This window comes from Lissotriton helveticus, chromosome 1_2 (assembly GCF_964261635.1).
Source record: "Lissotriton helveticus chromosome 1_2, aLisHel1.1, whole genome shotgun sequence".
NCBI lineage: Eukaryota > Metazoa > Chordata > Amphibia > Caudata > Salamandridae > Lissotriton > Lissotriton helveticus.
The window spans coordinates 134,350,177-134,362,025 of NC_136058.1; positions in this window are offsets into that span (position 1 = coordinate 134,350,177).

The following is an 11,849-nucleotide window of genomic DNA, read 5'->3' on the forward strand; positions in this document are numbered from 1 at the left end:
ACTGAAGTCTTGGGATTGTGAAAAATTCAAGAATCACAGAAACAATAAGGGTAGCAATTGAGTCTCGCGTAGTAAGGGACATATAAAACCTAAAAGTATATGCCAAACCATTTAAATACACTGCGCTCTGCACTCTGCATACTGCACCCTGCCTTATGGACAGGGTTTGCCCTAGTGGTGACATGACATCCTGGTGACATATGTATTAAAAGGGAATATTTTTAGGCCTGGCAAAAGGTTCCTTTTGCCAGGTCAAAATGGCAGTTTTACAACTGCACACGCAGACTGCAATGGCCTTGACACATGTTTAAAAAGGCTACTTAAGTGGGTGCAGGGGCACAATAAGTGTGGCAGGGTATGCTCAGACGTGAGTCCCTTGCTCACTTTGCCACTGGATTCAAGCAAGCCGGGCTGAAGACGGCTGTAATGCCAGAAACCAGTCCTCGGAAGCTTGTTTCCGGTCCAGGGAAGGCATGGCTTGGCAGTTCGGGCTGGACTGTTCCCATGAGGCACAGGGTCAGACTGATTTGCATATAGCCATGTCTGAACTGGGGTGGCAGAGTGGGCTAAAGAACGGTGATGGATTAAACCCAGATATTTTGACTGGGTGTGAGTATTTGATTGGTTCAGATGCTCCGTCCATTACCACCCCCTTTTGTACCACTTTTGGCCGCCATAAGTGTGGCAGGGTATGCTCAGACGTGAGTCCCTTGCTCACTTTGCCACTGGATTCAAGCAAGCCGGGCTGAAGACGGCTGTAATGCCAGGAACCGGTCCTCGGAAGCTTGTTTCCGGTCCAGGGAAGGCATGGCTTGGCAGTTCGGCTGGACTGTTCCCATGAGGCACAGGGTCAGACTGATTTTCATATAGCCATGTCTGAACTGGGGTGGCAGAGTGGGCTAAAGAACGGTGATGGATTAAACCCAGATCTTTTGACTGGGTGTGAGTATTTGATTGGTTCAGATGCTCCGTCCATTACCACCCCCTTTTGTACCACTGCAGGCCCACTAGCAGCATTTAATTTACAGTCCCTGGGTACATGTAGAACCACATTACTAGGGACTTACAAATAAATTAAATTTTCCAATTCGATGTAAGCCAATTTTACCATGTTCAAAGGACAGAGCGCAAGCACTTTAGCACTGGTTAGCGGTGGTAAAGTGCACTGGGCCCTAAGAGCCAACAAAAATGGTCTTTTGATGTAATAAAGCAAATCAAAACCTGAATTTAATTTGGAAGAATCTGAGGCCGACAAGGACTTATCTAGCCAGGTCTCAGCAGTCAGTGTGAACAATATGCTTCTAAGAAACACCTCTCTCTGCCCACGTAATTTCTTTGTCATGTCCTTCTCTTTTTGTGTCTTTCTGTCTTCCTTATTCGTCTTGCTTTTATTTTTTACATTCTGCTATTTTTCACCTCTTTTCAGTTATTTTTCTTTCACCTTGAGTGCCCTTTTCTGATCTTTCTGCTCTCTCCTCCAACCCCTTGTTTGATCCAATAGGAACGCATTCATAATCATACTGACTGCAAATTACCTTTTGCACTGTTTGGTCCATGCAAACGGTACAAAAAGGGCTTGTCGACAAAAATTACTCAGTCTCAGGTGCTATGCATATAACCCAGTCCCTACATTTTAATTGTTGATAATAGACCTTCAACCTGTTAGTTATCTTATTTCCAGTGGATTCCAGTCCCAGGTTTTAGACTCTAAGGTGCAGCGGTAATCACCTCATTGTCTTGGTTGAGGCCTCTAAGTTTTCTACAATTTCATGCACTACAGATATAGAAGTATAAATTGGCTTATAAAAGACCATGTTTTATTTTATTTAGGGTGTGTGCCTAGAAGGGCACCTTGAATTAAAAAATAACGTAAGTAATGCTTTTCAATGGGAGTCATAAGAAAATGCAGTCTACCGAATGATGGGGTGACATGATCAAAAGTGCTAAACTCCAACCTGAAGAGCTAAGTGCAGGACATGCAGCCAAGAGAAGCAAGAGCACTTTTGTGGAGTCAGTCGTGACCACCCTTTCTACGGGCTGGACGTGATCACCATCCCAGTGTACATATCTTAGAGTCATATAGACGATAACCCACTCCTGGTGCACAACGGTGAGCACCCTCTCCAGTAACTAAGGGCTCAGAAGTGACTAGAAAGTGTACGGCCTCTGCTGTGGGTGTTTAGCACTGATCCCGGTGGTGAGTTTCTCTGACGCACGTCAGGGTGGGTATTCACCACTGATCACCCTTCGGTAGGGGTTCATTCACCACTGAGGCCCAAGTGGGGTTTCACAAGTGTGTCAGTACAATTCCTGTGGGTTTACCACCGAGCCCCAGAATGACGCCACCTGTGTCACTAATTCTGCCGAACTGTCTTCGGATCTGTATGTCTCAGGTGCTTGAATATGACTACAGTAGTCACCGCTCACAGCTGTGCTAAGGTCCTGAGATGCTGGAAGGGTGGGGAGCATGGAGGTGGGTTGTGTAACAGTGTCTAATCACAGCATGATAAAAAATAAAAATAAAATAAAAACACCAAAGACAGTAAATGATCGACCTCCTGCAATGTCCCATATGCGGAAAGAGGCTTATATTCCTCCATTTTACATTCACACATTAAGAAGGCCGAAGTCTCAACTTCCTTGCTCTCAGGCTGCCTTGGAGGGTAAGGGTCGATGCAGACTGGTGAACCACAGAGTATGATAGCTGGTTTGGAAAGCTGCCTGACTTAGCTAGGCCCGCAGTCAACATATGTTCTAATTGAAGCCCCACATCAAAGGATGTGATGGGGAACCTAGGGGCTCTGACAAGGATTTTGGCACTGAAATGGCAAACTAGCTTTTCTACCTGTGCTAGAGGGTCCACTTACCTTGGCCCACTGACTGTCACACAGTTCTGTAGCAGGGCCAAGCACCTGGAGAGTCAGATGGGGAAAGGAAGTACTGCAGTCATCAGCCACTCACACTAAGGTTACATGACTTAAAACATAAAATGTGGCAAATTCTGTGTGACCCTATGATTCTCCACAGATGCCAGAGCCACTTGGTCAGCATTTAGCCGTACGCCCGCTATCGGAGTCCCGTCCTGTCCCAAGTGCTTAGCAGCAAAGAACTTGACTCGTACCCTAGCTCCTCAGTAACATCCACTCCACGCACACAGTAAAGGGCACGCATGCCCAGTCCTTATATCAGCACAGGGTGTGTACCCACCAATAGCACACGGGACGGGGTATATATGAATCAACACACAGGCGACACTCACCGGCTGCGGCCTGCGGGCGGCAGAGAGGAGACAGTCAGACAGAGCAGCAGAACTGAAGACAGCCTCAGGGCACAAACGAAAACTTTTAATAGCATGAGCCTCGCCCTGCCTCAATGCGCATGACAATAATTTGCAGCTCCAACTTAAGACCGCGCAGACGCGGAGACATGATCTGCATGCTGCGCACCGGCACCATCACCTGCCTGGCCTCGGCAGCCAATGGCACAAAATCAATGCATCATGCATGCTCATGATGATAAATGCCACATCTTTTTCCCCGCAGTTTGGCCAGTCAGTCTGACTCTGACTCTGGTCACGCCCAAAAATCGGCCCGCCCCCACTCAGAGGGCCCCCTCTGAAAAAAGCAGCCCTCTTGCCATCGGCCTACAGGGGGATTGTCCAGTGCCCGGAATCACCAGTCCGACACTGGTCCTAGGCCTGTTCCTGATAGTGGATATTGTACAATTAATAAAAAACCCTTACAAAAAAAACCAACAGTGATAAGATCAGTTAAAATGGAAGATATCTGTAGCAGCCTAAATTATGGTTCTTGTGGTGAGTTAAAAACAGATAAAAGGAAGATAGCTTCGCTTAAACAGTACTAAGAATTAAAGTTTAAAAGAAAGGAGGGAGGTTTTTTTTGGGGATGAGTGATAGTCCGTCAACAAGGCATTACTGCAGTTCCTCGGGGGAGGTTTGTTGTGGTTAACCTGGCCCCCTTTCCATTTCTTAATGCGTTGCGGGCCAAATTCCATTTTTGGAGGCGTAGCGGTCTTTTTCCCCTTATACCCATGCCTTTTGGGGGTCTGTCCGTGTTTCTGCCAATTAGTAATAATAATAATAATAATAATAAGCATTTATTGAGCGCCTGGCTGCACAAAACTGTGTGTCCCCGCGCTGACTGCAAAATGCAACCCATCGGGAAGAACAAGAACCGAAGGAGATAAAGTTAGTTTTTGGGGAATAGGTGAGTTTTAAGTTTAGCTCTGAAACACATTTCAGATGGCTCCATCCGCAGTTGGATTGGCAGAGCATTCCAAAACTTAGTGGCTAGATAGCGAAAGGATTTTCCCCCCATTTTAGCTTTTGTGATGCGGGGGGTTTTAAATAGCATCATGCCCGCCGATCTTAGGTCTCTAATCGGCCGATGGATGGTGATGAGACCTCTCAGATAGCTTGGGCCTTTGTCTTGAGCAATGCGATGTGCATAGCAGAGAGTCTTGAATATGATTCTCTCTTTGATAGGGAGCCAATGAAGCTTGGCAAGCGCATGTTTGGTGGATGATCTCCGAGGGAGACCGAGCACCAGTCGTGCTGCTGAATTCTGTATGCATTGTAGCTGGTGCAGACCCTTCTGATTTAGACCAAGTAGGAGAACATTGCCATAGTCCAAGTGAGGGGATATTAAGGCATGGACTATGGTTTTTCTCGCATCGGTCGGCAGAAGGTCAAGTACTTTACGAAGTACTTTTAAGGTGCTATAGCATTTGCTTGTCACTTTATTCACCTGGGCTTTGCCTGAGAGCTCGGCGTCCAGCATGACTCCGAGATTTTTCACTTTCTCCACAGGCAAAGGTAGTTCTCCTAGTTCGCTAGGTCACCATGCATGGGACCAGACAGAAGTCTCTTTCCCTACTATCAATACCTCTGTTTTATCTCCGTTTAAACGGAGACAGTTGGTGTTCATCCATGTCGCTATCGTTAGCATACAGTTAGAGAAGTTGGAGGCTAAGTCTCTACTGTCTGGCGTTATCTTGAACACCAACTGGGTGTCGTCAGCGTAACTGACAATGCCCACCCCAAATTCCTCCGCAATGTGTGCTAGGGGTTCCATGTAGATGTTGAATAAAGTAGGGCTCAAACTAGAGCCCTGTGGAACCCCATGGCTAACACTGCGAGGCGATGACTTAAAGGGTGGGCAGTGAAGTTGGAAAGTTCTGTCAGTGAGGTATGACTGGAACCAGGTGAGAGCTGGGCCTTTTACTCCCATGTCTGAGAGCCGAGACAGCAGCGTTGAGTGCAGCACGGTATCAAACGCTGCACTCAAGTCTAGTAGGACCAACGCTGCTGTCTCTCCCTCATCCACCATCTTCCGAATCTGTTCGGTAGAATACAGAACAGCTGATTCGGTTGAGTGTCCCGATCTAAACCCTGATTGAGAGGGGTGGAGGAGCGATTCCTTCTTTAAAAACTCCATGAGTTGGAGATTGGCCACCTTTTCTATGATTTTGGCACAGAAAGGGAGAAGCGAAATTGGCCTTAAATTTTGGAGCTGAGTAATTGGAATATTAGGTTTCTTTTTTAATGGTATTACCTGGGCAGATTTCCAGTTTTTCAGGACATGGCCTTCCTGGAACGATAGAGTGATCATATTGCTTATTTGATCCAGTAATAAGTTTTCCATGACTGCTTTGTACTGTTCCGGGGCCAGGCATCCATGGGGGAGCCTGAACAACTACCATTTATAATTTTCATTAATTCCTGTTTGTTGGGGGTCCTGAAGTTAGTAAAAAGGGGGTTGTGGGAGGCGGAATCTGGGTTATCTACCTTGTTTATATCTATCCTGGTGCTGCTAGGAAAAGTGGCGTGAATTTTTTCTACCTTTTCCACGAAGAAATCAGCTATCTGGTCGCATATCTCTGTGGAGTAGGTGTCTTTAGTATCCAGGCGAGAGGAGATAGTGATTTCTCTGTAGATACCGAATAGCTCCTTTGTGGGGTTTTTAGATTCCACGATTCTGCTTTTGTGGAAGCTGTGCTTCTATGCGGTTCGAGTGTTTTTTGCTCCAAGGGTGTTAAAGGTACGGTTTCTTTGTCCATTTGTTCTTTATTTATGTTGAGTCTGGCTTCTACAGCTTTGATATATTTTACCAGTCGAGAAGCCATTTGGACTTCATTGCCTGAAAAGCAAGCCAGGAATTCTTGCCTGCAGGACCTGATCCCTTTTTTGTTGTACAGTGGTCTCAACAGGTTCCTGCGCTCTGTCTACAGCTCCTTGCAGATAGTAATGAGGTGTGTGATGTTTTCCTCGTCATTCCCGCACAGACGGCATTTTGCTGGTTTTGGAGGACGCAGCCAAGGGGCCATGTGGTCTGCGGAGGGCAGTACTCCTAGCCGATGTTTTAGGAATAGCTCTTTTGTTTTTTTGGTGAAGCTGGTCAGAAGATATGGTTCTGGTACAAGCTTTTTGTAAGTGTGTACAGTTAACCAGCCATGTGCTCTCTCCGTCAGTGAGGCTTTGTCCTGTAAAAGAGATTCTTTTTTGACGACATTGTTTACTGCTTTTTTAAAGCCTGCCAAGCTCCCTTGAAGATCCCACAGTTGTCGCGCCCCCAGTTGCTTTCTTGAGTCCTCCAGAGAAAGCCTTGCTGGGCTATTATCTTTACTTGAAGTTCTTTCCAGAGTAGTGCGTTAAGGGTAATTACCTCTCCCCTACTGATTTTATACCAGCCTTTGAGGTAAACTCCCTTGGGTGCCAGCTCTTCTTTTACCAACCCGAGTTCCAATCAAATTTGCGCCGGTGAGGTGTACCGTGGGAGTCCTAGAATCATGCGCATCACTCTTGTTAATACTCCGTTTACTGTTTCAGCGTCCCTGCCTCTCATTGCTTCACTTCCATAGGTGATGGATGGGATCAGTTTGGCTTGGATCAGCTTTATTAGTGGGGAGAGATTCAGCACAGCAATTTTGTTTTTCAAATTTCTTAAAGATACAGCTGTCATTAGGCCTCTCTTTTTTAGTTCCTCTCGTTGTGGTGTGAAGCTGCCCCTGTGGTCTAGGATTACTCCTAGATGGCGATATTTGTTTGTGACATCCACTTTCTTTTAATCCATAAACCAGCTGTGTTTTGGTTTCTTTCTGCAATGGTTAAGGCACATGACTTTTGTTTTTTTCATAGTTGATGCTGAGTTTGTTTAGTTTGGAGTATTGCGTGTGATGTCAAGGAGCCGCTGTAGGCCTATCGGTGTCTGGCTAATTAGCACAAGGTCGTCCGCATAGAATAGGTTGGACAGCTGGAAACCTCCTAATTTGGGTGCGTGAAAGTTGTTTTCATTTAGTGTGGTTGATAATTCGGCCATAAAAAGATTGAATAGAGTTGGCGCTAACACGCATCCTTGCTTTACTCCTGTGCTGGTTGGGATTTTCTTGGTTAGGAAGTCCCCTGCTCCTAGTTTAACCTGGACCCAGGTATCGCTGTGCAAAATAATTAGTTGGTTAAGCAATGTTGAAGGGATTTGCATTCACTTTAGTTTTTGCCACAGGAGATTTCTATTTACGTGGTCGAAGGCAGAGCTGTAGTCGATAAAGCACAGATATAAAGATTGTTTTGCCTCTAGCGTTGTATCAATCAGAAGTGATAGGGCTAATATGTTGGTGGTCGTCCCCATATTTCTCCTGAAGCCAGTTTGATTGAGTGGTATTGCTGAATTTTCAACCGCCCATGATGTAAGCTCGTGGAATAAGAGGCCAGCGTAATATTTTGCCTCGTTGTCAAGTAGGGCTATGAGGCGGTAGCTACTTGGGTCATTTCGGTCTCCTTTTTTGAATATTGGAGAGATGTTTGCTCCTCTCCATGAGTGTGGGATTATCGAGGACTGCCATATTTTTCCAAACATTTGTTTAAGGACAGCGGCCCAATATTTTGGCTCTTGTTTGAATACGATTGGCGGTATGCCATTTGGGCCAATTGAATATTTGTTGGTTCGTGAATAATAGTTCCTCGTCACTTGCTCTAGATTCTTGGTGCGAGGATTTCTGTTCTTTGTAGCTGGTTTTAGCGTTGTAAGATTTTTCCGCTGTTCTTGTGGAAAGTTGAAGTGTGTACTCAGGTAGGTTGTCCAGGCCTCTTCCGTCACGTGGGATTCGATCCCCTGGCTAGGGTGACCAACTGGCATAGGTGCAAATTCAGGACGGTGAGTGTAAAAATTCAGGACAAAGGATCAAAATTCAGGACAAAAATTCAGGACAAAAGGTCAAAATACAGGACAAAACTTTGGGACAGAAGGTATGTTTTACAGATACGTCAGAGGTGGTCGCGCAATAGTATATATGTAAGTAAATAGACAACCATCTAAGTACAAGTCAAAATAGGTTTATATTAGGTTGAGACAATCGTGCACTTCACGGTTTTTCAGTATGGCTGCAGCTTGCTGCCTTAGACAATTCAAAATTCTCATCTCACTCCAGCAGGTACATTAATCACCATTGAGACCCTAACGGGTGAGTAGCGCGCTATACAAATTTTGTTGATTGATTGATTGATTGACAATGGTGAACCACACCTGAATTTAAGTGAGGCCGCTTTTACTGTTGATTGAAAACTACTGGATATATAAGGAACTTTGGAGTGCCAGCCCCCTGTAACAAAACCGCCCCCCCCCCTTTCCAGCCTCCCAGGGAAACACCCGATGCCCAGTCCGGCCAGTCCTGCCTTGCTATCACCCTTCAATGGTGCCCCTCATCTTCACTTAGACCGTCTCTCATGTGTATTTAATTTCTCTTATAGTGTTACTCATCCCAATTATGTAGGGCAGGGTGTCGGAGTGCGTTCCATCACACACATTATATAGAGACAATGACTCATATTAACGTGAAAGTCAATGTATAGGAAATGCTACTTAAGATAATGGGTGCTACAAGGTGTAATCATTATTTTAACTATTATATAGTCTTTCACCATTCATTCTGTCCTTTCATCTATGTGCCCATTTATATCCAAACATATTCAACCATTTTCAAACCTATCCACCATATATCCTTCCATCCATCATTACTCATCCATCCCTCCATCCACCCTTTCAGTCATCCATCCATTATTCATCTACCCACCCTTTCACCCCATCCATCCATACATTCATCCATCCACTCTTTCACCCATCCATCTATTCCCTCATCCATCCATGTACCCTTTCACCCATCCAGCCATTCATTCATTCACTCACTCATCCATCCATCCGTTCTCTTATCCATCCACCCTTTCACTTCTTCACTCATCTATTCATCCTTTTGTCCATCTACCCCTTTCACTCATCCATCCATACATTCACCCTTTCACTTATCAATTCAATCCATCCATCCTTTCACTCATCTATCCACCCATTCACTCGCCCATCATCTTAGCTTTCACTTATCCATCCATCCTTTCATACACCCATCCACCCTTTTACCCATCCATCTACCCTTCCACCCATACATCCATCTATTTACCTTTTCCTTCATCCATACTTCCACTTATCCATCCATCCTTTCTTTTATCTATCCCTTCACCCTTTCATTCATCCATTCATCCTTTCAGTCATCCATCCAGCCATTCACACATTCCTTCACTTATTTACTCACCCACCTTTTCACATTATGAGCTGAGCCTTTGTCTACAGAGTTGCAGACAGAAGAGGCCCATCAAGAACTTCACCTTGCTGTAGTTCCTAAAGCAAGGGGTGGGGGGCGGGGAAAGTTCACTATGCCCCTGCACATAGGCAGTCTGAAAACGTAGAAGTCATGAGTCATGCATGATGCACAGTGCCAGGATGTGAGGTGACTGTGACATGGTGTTGTTTCCAGGGCTTTAAGTGGTGTAAAAAAACTGGGGGGTATCTTCAAAGGGGGTGTTCGATGTAATTAAGGGCGTAGTTTAAAACACCTAGGCTAAAAATCAGCACTAGTGTAGTGTTCCTCCCGACTGGTATTATGTTGTTTATGTCTTTGCATCCAGATATATATTCAGCAAGAGGCTACGCGGCAGGAAGTTGTAACCTTCGGTGCACCGGAGGTGTTTGTTTCTCCTGTTTGGGAGAGACCGCGAAGAGCCCCGGGATACCCGTGTACACTGCTGGTTTGAAGGCGGATCCGGCGTGGTGGGATGGCTGTCTCAGAACCACGCTGTTTGAACCCCTGGAAAACGTGGCAAGTCTGGGGACACGTCCCGTGAAGGAGTTTATTCCTTGTTTGTCGGCGAGTGGCATTTGACTACCCAACGACGAAAAGTGAGTAACGCATCATTGCGTATTGAAAATATTTCTTAAGCAACATGGAGGCTGGCGCAAGAAGAGGGAGGGAGGTGACTGCCCTCGACGTGTTTGATGATTCCCCGGCTGGGGGGTCACAAGTGGCAGGTTCAGCCCAGAAAATATTGGAAAGTGGCCCGAACCACCGTGACCATTTTAAAAAACTTGAAAAACTAACGAAACGGGAACAGGCTAAGTGGTGGGAGCATCGCTCCCTAAGTAGATATTTGGAAGTCGACCGTATTCCTAGGGGACTTCGACTAATGCTGGCCCCAACCTACGATGATCCGGACCCAGAAATGCTTAGAGATTGGGCTGAGTGCAATTTGGAGTCTTCCAAACGACTGGTTCAAATTTTGGTACGCTATGACTATAGAAATAGACGGATTGGGAGCAGACATCTCAGAGTGTCAGAAACTGAGAGATGAAATGATGGTTCGCGTACAAAAGGAAGAAGATATCATTATTAAACGGAAACAGTACAAATTCCAGCGTGACAAAAATGACTATCTTGAGGGGCGCATTTATACATTTGCGCGCAAGTACGACGCCAGAAAATTGTCACAGCCACCGTTTGTGCGCAATGTCCCAGTCAGCAATGAAGGACAAACATCAGTCTTATCAGCCAGCTCTTCCAATGCAGATCTCAGCTCCAGCATTGATAGTGGGTCAGATTATGAGGCAAGTAGAACACGGTCTGGGTTGGGGTTTACCCGGTTCACCCTGGCACAGGAATTGCAATGTGTGAGCCAGGACAGACGAGACACACTACGACCCAGGGCGGATCGCCAAACTGCCAAAAAAGCCCAAATACAAAACGCAGAGAGCGCCGCAAATCCAATGCCAGGCGCCGTACCAAAACACAAGGCCTACAAAAAACAATGGAACAAAAAGAAACAACATTAGGGTTTCAGGCTGAAGAATATTTCTCTGTGATTAATCTCACTTCTATGACATTAACGCCTACGGAATTAAAGACTCTTTCGTTGGGACTGTCTTTTTGCCCTCCCAGGAATTTCAACTATGCTGATACACGAATTGACTTGTACAAATTCACGCGGAAGCTCAAATTGAAAAAACATTTTATCAGCAACAAATCCCGTAAGGCAGAAGTGAGATCTGATATAAATAATCCTAGCAGGGTAGCACTAACAGCTAATGACATGACATTATTACAAGACTTGGAGGGATTACGTTTAGAGCAATCTTTGTCACAGAGCCCAAGTACCAACCCCAGTGATCCCGTTGCTGGTCTGACGAACTTTAGACCAAGATCAACATACACACCACAAATGGTGCATGATAACATTGACATTTTTCAAGAGGCGGTGGTCAAGGATATCAAGGGCCTCTTCGACCGAACATTGAAGGGCAACAAGCACAAACACAGACGCAACCATAAATACACTGATTTGGTGACGAAAATACAGGGTTGTGGCAATATCATCGTACGTCAATCTGACAAGGGGGGCAATATTGTGTTATGGGCAAGAGATCTTTACATGGAGGAAGCATTATTACAGCTGAATGACGCCTCCTGCTACAGACATTGTGATGTGGCAGTAGTAAAGAAGTCCCAAACAACTT